We start from the raw sequence: 12,617 nt of genomic DNA, 5'->3' as shown, positions 1-12,617 counted from the left end.
TTTGGAGCCTGTCCTGGAACTCCCTTGGTAGACCAGGCTGGCCTCGAACTCACAGAGATCCGCCTGCCTCTGCCTCCCGAGTGCTGGGATTACACTTAGTTAGGTTTCTTATTGCTGTGAAGAGACACCATGACCACAGCAACTCTTACAAAGCAAACATTTAATTGAGGTGGTGGCTTACAGTTTCAGAGGTGCTGTCCACTATCATCAAGACGGGGAGCATGGCAGCATGCAGGCAGACATGGTGCTAGGTACATCTTGACCAGAAGGCAGCAGGAAGTCGATTGTCACACTGAGTGACACTTGAGAAAAGAGACTTCAAAGCCCGCCCCAACCATGACACACTTCCTCCAATAAGACCATACCCACTCTAACAAGGCTATCCCCCTAATAGTGCCACTCCCTTTGGGAGCCATTTTCTTTCAAACCAACACACCCAAGTTGGCCTCAAATTCTTTTTTCCTCCTGTCTTATTCTTCCAAATTGATAATAATTTAAAAAGACAAAAATATGAGCAAATAATAAAGCAAGACTGGATATATGGCTCAGCAGCCAAGAGCACTGACTGCTTTTGTAGAGGACCCACGTTCAGTTGCCAGCACCACATGGGGTCCTTAACTCCAATTTCAGGGATCCGAGTCACTCTTTTGTTCTCTGTGACATGTGCCATGCATGCACATAGTACACATACATTCAGGCAAATACTTATATACATAAAATAAAATGTGAATCATTTTAAAAAGAAAACAACGGAGCATGTGAGCACAAAAGAAAGATGAGAAAATGAATGTTACAACATAACCATATTCTGCAGAAACAGATATTGATATCCCACTTTCAATGAGCTCAGAGAACGTTCCCTAGACATACTTCCTGCTTCCATTCCTTATAGCACAGCCATGCCCCTCTCTAACTCAACACTAATTCTTAACTGTAATCATGACTTTTAAACATTTGTAGTTGCTATTACTTCTTGGTGTGGGAGAATAGTCTGTATTCTGTCAATTACATTTTAAATAAATGCTGATTGGCCAGTAGCCAGGCAGGAAGTATAGGCAGGAGAACCAGACAGGAAGTAGAAGTGGGTCAATAAGAACAGAAGAATTGGGGCTGGAGAGATGGCTCAGTGGTTAAAAGCATTGCCTGCTCTTCCGAAGGTCCTGAGTTCAATTCCCAGCAACCACATGATGGCTCACAACCATCTGTAATGAGGTCTGGTGCCCTCTTCTGGCCTGCAAACATACAAACAGAATATTGTATACATAATAAATAAAATATTAAAAAAAAAAAGAACAGAAGAATTCTGGGAAGGAGGAAGTCCATTCCTCTGCAGTCCTGACCCTGCCACAGAAGAAGCAAGATGTGAGACTGCCTTGCTGAATAGGTATTGAGCCATGTGGCTATCATAGAAAAATAATGGGCTAATATAAGTTATAAGAGCTAATAAGAAGCCTGAGCTAATGGGCCAGTTTACAACTAATGTAGACCTCTGGGTGATTTCTTTGAGACTTAATGATTGCAGGAACCAGGCAGGACAGAAACCCCAATAACAGCTTCTGATTCTTTGGGGCAAGATCTCTCTATGTTTCTCAGGCCAGCCTCTGTCCATCCTCCTGCCTCTGTCTTCTGAGTGCCAGCACTGCAGGTGTGCACCATTACACTTTGGTCAATGATTTTTGAAAAAAAAATTGGGACTTTCTAAGAAACAAAAAAAAACTCTGAAAACTGGGAATGGGCTATACAACACATAATAATCATGGTTTTCATCATATTGAGTGAGGCAACCCAGACCCAGAAAGACAAATATCATATTACTTACTCATAAGTGGCTTTTAGACATACAGCAAAGGAAAAAGGCAGCCTACTATTCACAATCCCAGAGAACCTAGACAACAAAGAGGATCCTAAGAGAGACATACATGGATCTAATCTACATGGGAAGTAGAAAAAGACAAGATCTCCAGAGTCAATTGGGAGCATGGGGACCTTGGGAGAGGGTAGGAGGGGTGGAAAGAAAAAGGGAGTGCAATGGAGGAAAATATATAGCTCAATAAAAACAATTAAAAAATAATCATGTTTTTTCTCCACAAATCATATAGGATTATATCAAAATGCTATGTAGATAATTAGATAAATCCAAACAAATAAACAAAGCCAGTTTTAGCCAGAGTAAGGGTAGTACCATTAAGATTTCGGATTCTGGAGCCAGGCAAAGCTAGCCTGAATGTTCTAACTCCACTACTTTATGGACTGTGCTAATTTAGCCAATTATTTTCTCCTAAGATTCATTTATATATTTTATAAAATGATTATAGGAACTTAAGACCATACACTAGTATGCAATCAAAAATAAGTAGGTTAGGCCAGTTGCACAACTGCATACTCTATGGCTTTGAGAATGCTATTTATCTACATGGTTACAATGACCACATAGATAAAATCTCTCAAATAAAATGTGAGAGTCACTGTGTGTCTTCATACATAACAATCTCTCAGCCAGAGCAGGAGAATCTGCAGTATGGGAGCAAGGATGCCTGAGACCCTGGGAAGTTAGGGCACCACTGGAGCTGGCCAGAAGGAAGGATCCCGTGGCACAGCTAGGGTACTGTTCACAAGTTACAAAAGCGAGTGTGAACACTAAGATTAATCAAGGTCATTTGTGATTCATGTGTTTTTCTGGAGGCTGCAATTCTGTGAATAACCCAGACACATGAAATATATAATACCCGACGGCACTTGCCTTCTGAAATGCTCACAGAAGAACAAGGTTTTGTCTGAGATTTGCTTTGGAGCATTCCAGAGCGGGGAGCAGAAACAAAATGGTCTGTTCACAGATGATAAAGGCGGGGAGCAGCTGACCATGATGCTGCTCCATGAACGGAGGGTTTAAGTTTTCTCTAATAAAATGAATTTAAACACTGCCAACTCTTGGGACAAAAGTACACACCCAACAAACGTTACTTATCTTAGCCATAATATCATTATGGCTATCAGAGATGGGTGTGGAGGTGCATACCTCTAATCCCTTGCTCTCAGTAGTTGACCATAGGAAAATCAGCGGGCCATTCAAGGCAATTGGTTTTGAAGCAAGTGGGTCTCAAATCAGCAGCCACTAGATAGGTGAGCAGATAGATAGATGATAGATAGATAGATAGATAGATAGATAGATAGATAGATAGATAGATAGATAGATAGAACATTTTGGGTCCAGGTGAATCGTTCTGCAGAACACATGAAATCTCACTGTTGTCTTTAGTTCTTAAATATTAAAAGATAATTAGATTTATAGTATTAATATACTACTACTAATTGAAGTTTTTAAAAAATGACAACAAAAAAGAAACTAGAAAGGCCTGCCTAAAGCAGTTAGTCTACAAACCACTGGGAAGGATGACCTACCTGTTATTTACAGAGCTCATGAGCAAACAATCACTTGTTTGAACCTACAGAGGAAAACATCAAGAAGTTAGGCATCCATCACGAGAGCTGCTGCAGCCCGGCCTGTGTAGCAGCGCTACCATCACAAGGTCAGCTGCTGAACACAGGGGAGACACAAGATTTCTGAAGGTGAAGAAGAAATCATGAATCTGGCATTTATCTTACAGCTGAGCAAGGCTTCATGAGCTTAAGATTAGCATTTATTTTATTTCTTTTTCCTTCTAAGGAAATGAAATAAATATTCAAAAATAGCAACATGTTTCCAAATGACCTGAGAACTTGGTGGCTCTCATATGCTCTTCCTGGTTACCCATCTTGAAGAGTATGAGACAATTAAACAGTGTACTGAAGTAGTGGAGAAAGTTCTATTGGAGACTGGGTTAACTAAGTATAATACAAGCAGGCACATTCAAGTTAGAATCGCTCAGTAGAGTGAAACAATAAAAAGGTAAATAAAAACCACAAAGCCGTAAATATTTGAAGACAAAGGTGGTCTCTATAATCACAAGTTCCCTGATACTTCCTTTAAAATAGCATTATAGACATGAGGCTGTAGCTTATTCCTGAATATTTATTTACAACGTAAAGATGTGTCTTTGCCAGGGCTCCTTATGATTGGTTCAATAAACTGTCAATAACTAGGCAGGAGAGAATAGGCAGAACTTAGAATTTTATTGACTGTGAGACATGTCTGCTTCTAGCAACACCAGTTACTTCAGAGAGGTTGATGGGGATTGAAGAAACTCGTTATGGAATTTGCCTTCAATGGGACAAAGCTAGCTATCTGGGCAAGAAACTTTTCTGCTCGTGTCTGAACTGCTTGATGGTATGCTGTATAAACTGGACAAACAGGACCCACAGAAAAATGACTGCTGAACTTGCCTAAAGAAGATGAGACAGTTGTTCAGAGTTCCTGTTTCATGAAAGAGTCTGCCAGACATTTCTGCAGGACACAGAAGAAAGTGACTGATAAACTGCCAATACAGGTAAAACAGTCTTTCAAATTTCCTGCTTCCTGGAAAAGTCTGCTGGATAATATGGTCCTGTAGGCTGAAAATGGATGCCCCAATGGTACAGAAGAACTTTGGGTGACTGTTCAGGCAGCAAGATATTTCTGTCATTTCTAAAATTTTGGAAGTTGCTTACAATGTACTTCCTGATTACTAAGATAACACTATATCCTTCTGGAGTCTTTGATGGAATTGAAGACAGATAGTTATAGCTATAGTTTTCCTTAGTTATAATTTTTTATTAGTTATGATAAACAATAAATTAGATATACTTTTGACTTACAAAGATAAAATAAAAAATAGAATATTTTCTTTAATTTTGCCAGATATAAATAGACTATTCTTTTTTTTATTTTTTTTATTTTTTTATGTTCTTTTTTTTTATTGAGAAAAGGAAAAAAAAGTTTCTGCCTCCTCCCAGCCTCCCATTTTCCTCCCACTTCTCCCACCCTTCTCCCCCTCCCCCCACTCCTCTCCCCCTCCCTCTCCAGTCCAAAGAGCAGTCAGGGTTCCCTGCCCTGTGGAAAGTCCAAGGTCCTCCCCCCTCCGTCCATATCTACGAAGGTGAACATCCCAACTGGCTAGGCTTCCACAAAGCCAGAACATTAAGTAGATCAAAACCCCGTGCCATTGTCCTTGGCTTCTCATCAGCCCTCATTGTTTGCCATGTTCAGAGAGTCTGGTTTTATCCCATGCTTTTTCTGTCACAGTCCAGGTCGCCATAGTGAGCTCCCAATAGATCTGCCCCTAGACTGATTATTCTAACTATAATTCTTGCTTGATACCTGTTTTGTTATAATTTTACTATATTGAAGTTAAAAACCTTCCTTTTTAACTATTTTCCTGTTTAGACAGAAAGGAAAGATGATGTGGAATTCTCCTCTGCATGCTATGAATATGTTTTATTACCATTGGTTAATAAAGAAGCTGCTTGGCCAATGGAAGGGCAGAATGGAGCTAGGTGGTAAAAACTAAACTGAATATAGGAAGAAAGAAGGCAGAGTCAGAGAGAAGCCAAGTAGCTGCTGCTGGAGAAAGACACCAGAACCTTACCAGTAGGCCACAGTTTTGTGGTGATATACAGATTAATAGAAATTCATTTAGGATGTAAGAGGTAGCTAGAAATAAGCTTGAGTCATCAGCCAAACAGTGTTGTAATTAATATAGTTTTGTGTGATTATTCAGGTCTGGGCAGTTGGGACACAGAAGCTCAGTCTCCGATTAAAGACATTTCCTTCTAAGTAACAAGGCTGGTTTAGGATCTACACAGAAATTCTGCATGGTCCAGGGAGGAGGTATGTTCTCCTGTGGGGGTTACCTAAGGAAAGAGTGTGGTTATTCTGCTGCAGTTGGACTCAAAAGGACAGAGAAATTCTTTTTCCTCTCCTTACCAAGAGCTAGAACATGGCATCCCTATCTGGATACACATGAAGTTACAGAGAGCATTGGGAAGAGGAGACTGTCAGACCCCACTAGTTGAATGATGCTTTTCAATGATTTAACCCCTTTAAACCTATTTTCTCAGTTGCCCAGAAGTACGATGGAGTTTTACCTCCACAGCTCTGCCCTCTCTACCTCCACCTTTGGGCCTGCCCATGCTCCTGTGGGTGACGGGGCATCAGTGTCCTGAGGTTAGGAAAGCAATGTGAGAGGCACAGAGGGCAGTATGTGGAGGGCTCACTCCGGCCAGTTTTCATTACCTAAAATGTGCTGCTCGTTATGAGCTTTGTTTTAACGTAAACATCTTTCTTTGCAAAACATATTTTATTGCTTAGGTTTTTATACATAATTCTAAACTGTTGAAAACACTGTCAAATATGTGAACATAAGAAGGTACGAATGTTTCTTTTAAAAAATTGCTGACTTAATTATCTGTAGCTTTGCTAAAAGAGAAAAAAGATGTAAGAGTTCCAGGAAAAAAAATTGTTTCTCCCCCAAAACACTATTGGAGCCTTTACTGCTTCCGCATGCTTGGAAATTGAGGCATCTGTAATGCAGGTGCCCTGGAGTGCAGACTGACCACAGCATTCGTCAGAAAATGAATCTGCATGTTCCAGAAGCAAGGTTTACACCAACACTGCAAACCACCAGATGTTTAAAACTATAAATAAGTAAATAAGAATGTGCCAACAGACCAGACTGAGTTCCCAAGTCCAGGCGAAGAGTGGGAGGAGTGAGAATGTGAGCAAAGAAGTCAAGACCGTGATGGGTTCGCCCACTGAAACAGTCTAATGGGAGCTCACCAACTCCAGCCAGACAGGGTAGGAATCAGCATAGATCCAAAGTAATCCCTCTGAATGTGGGTGACAGTTGCATGGCTGGTGCAGATTGTGAGATCACTGGCAGTGACACCAGGATTTATCCCTACTACTTGTACTGGCTTCTTTGAAACCTATTCTCTTTGGATGGATGCCTTGTTCAGCATACATATAGTAGGGAGGGCCTTGGACCTTCCCCAAAGCAATGTGTCTTACCCTCTCAGAGGATTGGATGGGGGTGGGGTGGTGGGTAGGTGTAGGGAAGAGGAGGAGGGGAGGGAGTGGGAACTGGGATTGGTATGTAAAATGAAAAAAGATTGGTTTTTTTCTTTTAAATAAATAATTTTAAAAAAAATAAATGAGTGAACAGGCTCTGCGGGGGCTGGCAGTGAGTGACAAAGGAAACACAGCTCATCTCAGTGTCAGTCCAGACCTGCTGACAGGACACAGCCATTACCAACCAGTGTCCCCTTGACAAAGTGACCCTCACATAGTCTTTGTGTGGGATTCAGTTAAACTCTGTCTTAGAAGCTCTATCGTAGAGAGATGTGAACACTAACTTAATGCAAGGCTCTCAAACGCAGTGCTTCTCAGACTGAGAGAAGCGTCACCATCCAGCAGATAGTTGGCAATGTCCAGAGGCCTTTTTCAGTTTCACATGGAGTATTAAATTGGCATCCAAGGCCAGCACTGCCCCGAGAGAGGAATATCACTGCCCAAAATATCAGCAGTGCTGAGGCTGATGAACTATGCCCTAGAGGACTAAAGTGGTAATAATAATCAGACAAACGACCAGCAAGAGCTTAGAGTCTGACAGCAGTGATAAGACAGAGACATAAAAAAGCAGGCAAAACACAAAGAAGAAGAAGTACAAAGAGGAGGTTGCATCTAGGACTCAGCAGTAGAGTTCTTACCTCGCATGGATGAAGCCCCAGGTTTGATCCCTACCACCACCCCCAAAAGGAAGAAAGCAATATAGAGATTCAAAAACTTCTTTTAGCTTTGAGGTCAGGGAGTGTTCAAGAAAAAAATCAAACCTAATATCCATCTTAATATTTTTAAGTAAATTTAAATATCAATGGAGGGATTGGGGGGTTTTGTTGGTGGTGGTTCCAATGGAGGGTTTTGTTGTTGTCTGTTTGTTTGAGACAGGGTCTCTATATAGCTCTGGTTGTCCTGGGACTTACTATATTAGACCAGACTGGCCTCAACTAACAGAACTATCTGCCTCTTCCTCCCTGGGATTAAAAGAATGCACAACCACACTAGCTAGGCCTGACTGGCTGGCCTTTTGAGATAAAGTTTGAGATGGTCTGGAACTCACTATGTAGTCCAGGCTCATCTCAGATTTACAGTGATCCTCCTGCTTCTGCCCCAAGTGCTGGAATATGAAGTCTGTGCCACCATGCCAAGCCAAAGCAGCTAGTGATATTTGAAGTTCTTTTTAAGATAAATAAACTAAATAAGTACAGAAACATTTGCTCTATTCTACAATGGTACTGAATTCTGTAGGAAACAAAGGCCCAGCCAATGAATCCCTGAGTTCTATTCTTGTAGTTCTCTCTCTCTTTCTCTTTCTCTTTCTCTCTCTTCCCTTCCCTCCCTCCCTCTCTCTCTCTCACACACACACATACACATGTGAGTGTGTAGTTAGAATCTCAAGCTAAAATCTCTAGATACATTAGGATCTTTGAAGTAAAAGAAGAATTAAAATGATAAAGACAGGAAACAAAGAAGGAAGCCTACCTACTTGCTCTGGTTTTTTATATGGAAGAGGGCACATTGAAAATTCCTTAGCACAAGCCACGTTTCCTCAAGTTCGGTGAGCACGTAAGCATCACCATCTTTCCAAGAATTCCTAATGTAAAATGTTGCAGTAGGAAGCTCACCATTGTTAAATGGCCCAGAACACCTAACAGAAAAAGAAATATTGGATTCTATTTTCTTTTTTAAATTTTTATCTATTTTTGAGAATTTTATACATGTATAAAATGAAACATGATCATATCCATCCCCATCTCCCCATCCAATTTCCCCAACACCACCCCCCAATATTGGATTTTGTTTGTCTGTCTATTTATTTTTGAGACAGTCTTTCTATGTTGATCTCTGATTGACCTTGATTGAACTCAAGATCTTGCTGCAGTCACCACAGCCACACAATCAAAATTTCTTTTGGGTGATCAGAACCACGTAAGAGTTGTGTCTCTTCATGGTTGATCCTGAAGTGACATCACACACCGGGCTCCCATCCTCCACTGTTCTGCATTTCCTTGGTTTCTCTAGCCTTCCTGTCCTGACATTACATTTCCAAGATTAGAACTAATAATGAATAATCATCACCATCTTGGTTCAGCTCCTGCTCTAGAGTACCTGGGTTAAGTGAAAGACATCCCAAAAGGAAGGTCTGCTTGAAGTTCTGCCATCCACAGAGATCTGAACGAGAAAGAAGGCTACGCAAATTGTAGATAAACAGAGAAATTCTGGCAGAGGGAATAATCTGTCCATGTGTTGCATTGTGGGAAAGCACAGAACCTTCAAGAAACATAAAGAAGCCAAGAGAAGCCCATGGAGAGAAGCTTGGAAAGCTTGTTAAGAGCCCATTTGTGCAGAACAGAGTCTTACACTTTGACCTGGCCCATAGTCCTCTGGGTTTTATAAAGTTTCTCCATTTTGGTTGAATTGTGACAATTCCCAAAACTACGTTAAGCTGGTTTCCATGACTAAAGTGGCTTATTTATCTACAGTCTTGTCCTCCACAGCCTCATAGCTGACTCAGACACAGCCTACTCACCAATCACATGGCATGAAGTGTGCCTCTTTCCTCTGACACCTATAAGAAGGGACACACGCGCACATGCGCGCGCGCACGCGCACACACACACACACACACACACACACACACACACACTAACACAGGCCTGATCTCTGCTCTGAGCCCATGCCATGTTGCTCTCTACTTGCCTATGGCATTATTAGTTCTTCTAATAAATATTTTTTTCCAAGTGGCAATCCACTTCCATTTCCCCCTTGAATCTCAAACTTAAAACCTTGCACAGAAGAAGCTCATTATTATACAGTAGAGTGACAGGGCAAGCCAGAACAACCTCCAGTGGGAACAGAGAACAAGTCCACTGGTCTCAATCATCAACCACTAGCTTGCAAGTTTCCCTCCAGAAGTTTTGAGGACTCCTGAATCCTATTTAAGATTCAGGGATAAGGCCGAGCGGTGGTGGCGCACGCCTTTAATCCCAGCACTTGGGAGGCAGAGGCAGGCGGATCTCTGTGAGTTCGAGACCAGCCTGGTCTACAAGAGTTAGTTCCAGGACAGGCTCTAAAACCACAGAGAAACCCTGTCTCGAAAAACAAAAAAACAAACAAACAAACAAAAAAGATATAGGGATAAGGCAAGGACTAACCCAGGAAGTCAACACTTGAGAATGCCTCCTGGTCAGACTGAATGGTCAAGTCCACTTTTTCATGGATGGAACGTGAGTTGTTTGGGGATCACCCTAAAGACATTATCTTTCCCATACAGAATTTATATAGCTTTCCACACAACCATTTAGCACATCTCTTGCTATTCGGGCCAAAGCCCTGAGAGGAAAAATATCTAGAAGCCAGAGGAGAAGTGGTTCCTCCTCTTTTCTATGGAAAAGAGCTATGGGATAACACCAAGAAAGTTCCCCAGAATTTCTCCCTTGACAAAGAAAATCAGTATCAAAAGAGGTGGAAACAACTCTCCAAATCCACTAAGCCCAACTTTCAACCTTGCTGCCGTGTTAGAGGCTCATGGTCTTCCTTCTTACTCTTAGACTGAGTTCAGAAGTCAGTTTGTGGGACATGGTGTTTATGCCGGTAATCCCAGCTCCTGAAGCAAGAGGGCTGCTGAAAGTTGAAGAGCATCTTACAAGGAGTCCATGAATGAAAAGCAATGTAAGGGAGGGGTGGAAATAAAAAGCTTGTTTAAAAAGTTGCAAGAGAGAATCTCAGCTAATATACCAAGAGCCATCTATCCTTTCTCCCATTCTGCCAACATTGAAATGACATTCAAAACTAAGATTCTTGACGTGGTCTTGCTTCTTTGTTTGTTTGTTTTGAGATCATAACTCACTCTGCAACCCAGGCTGGCTTGGAAGTTTTATTTTGGGATAATCTCAAACTCACAGCAGTCCTCCTGAGTGCTGAGATCATAGGTATCTGCCTCTGTGCCCAGTTCCTATGTGGTATCTTTTAAAAACATTTTTTTTTATTTTTAATTATAGGTATCTGTATCGGTATAAGCACAGAAGTACAGGTGCCTCTGGATTCCAAAAGCCGTGAGTCCTCCTGGAGCCGGAGTTATAGGTGGTTCCTTCCTTCCAAGATGAATGCTGGCAACCAAACGTGGGTTCTCTGCAAAAGCATAAGTGCTCTCAACCCCTGAGCCATGTCCCCTGCCCTTTTGTGGCCTTGTAAGTTTGTTTTCATTAGGATGAAGTAGTTAGAGGTTCTTGCAGAACTAGCTGTACTCTCTTACGGTTTCGTTTTGCTACGTCTCATCTAGTCTGGATGTATAATAGAGCAGTATTTCTGGGAATATGGGGTTGTGCAACACAAATTCCCAAGAAGTTGTCTCCAGGATTCAAGTTTAGAGGGACTAGCTTAAGGAGAGAATAGAAATTTGTGTAGCATTGTTGAGCTTGGCCTGTTATTCCTTTCTGAATAACGTGTATGTGTGGGGAGGCAATGAAGGGACTGCAGACACCGCATAAAATGCATCTCCTATCTAAACCATCACAACGTCCTGCTAGCCCCGCCATCTGCCCTACCTTCATTCCCGATGTGAACGTGCTTGAAGAAGCCCTCTAGTCTTTGAAAGGCAATTGTCCTGCAAGAGTTCCTTCTTAACACTTCAGAGAAATTTCTGACATTTTACTTCAGTTTATTTATCATAAAAGCATGATTAAAAAAAAACCTTCCTAGGGAAACCCCACATGGCTTCTTCTTAGTATCTGCACAGCCAGACCACTCTGCACTTGGAGACTTGTTTGGAAACTGCACGATGCTGTGGAGTAGTTCTTCCGGTTAGACTTATTCAAAAGCAATTGAAGTAACAATATGCATTTTGTTGCTGCTGTCTGGCACCAATAAATTTGCTAACTACAATGTGAATCCATTAAGACACCTTTGTGAAGCATCGCGGGCTTGCAATCCTTGCTCTCTATTGGGAAATCGTTTCACAACACTCTAAAACATTAAGACTCCCAGTTCTGTGGGAGCCACTCTAAAGGGCAAGCAAAGCCCTAAGTGGAAATATGATATATAATAGTCACTGGCCTTTCAGATATTAAAAATAAATCACAGAACAAACTGAGAACAAGACTTTTTTCGATATTTTTTATTGATTTTTATTGAGTTCTACATTTTTATCTGCCCCCCTCCCTACCTCTCCCCCTCCCCTTCAACACTCTCCCAAGATCCCCATGCTCCCAATTTACTCAGGAGATCTTGTCTTTTTCTTTTTCCCATGTAGATTGGATCCGTGTATGTCTCTCTTAGGGTCCTCATTGTTGTCTAGTTTCTCTGGGATTGTGATTTATGGGCTGGTTTTCTTTGCTTTATGTTTTAAAAACCACTTATGAGTGAGTACATGTGATAATTGTCTTTCTGTGTCTCGGTTACCTCACTCAAAATGATGTTTTCTAGCTCCATCATATGCCTGCAAAATTCAAGATGGCATTATTTTTTTCTGCTTTGTAGTACTCCATTGTGTAAATGTACCACGTTTTCCTTATCTATTCTTTGGTCGAGGGGCATTTAGGCTGTTTCCAGGTTCTGGCTATGACAAACAATGCTGCTATGAACACAGTTGAGCACATATCCTTGTGGTATGATTGAGTATCCTTTGGATATATATCCAAAAGTGGTA

The sequence above is a fragment of the Microtus ochrogaster genome, chromosome 5, assembly GCF_000317375.1.
Source record: "Microtus ochrogaster isolate Prairie Vole_2 chromosome 5, MicOch1.0, whole genome shotgun sequence".
In the NCBI taxonomy this organism is placed as follows: domain Eukaryota; kingdom Metazoa; phylum Chordata; class Mammalia; order Rodentia; family Cricetidae; genus Microtus; species Microtus ochrogaster.
Note: the sequence above shows the minus strand (reverse complement) of the source record.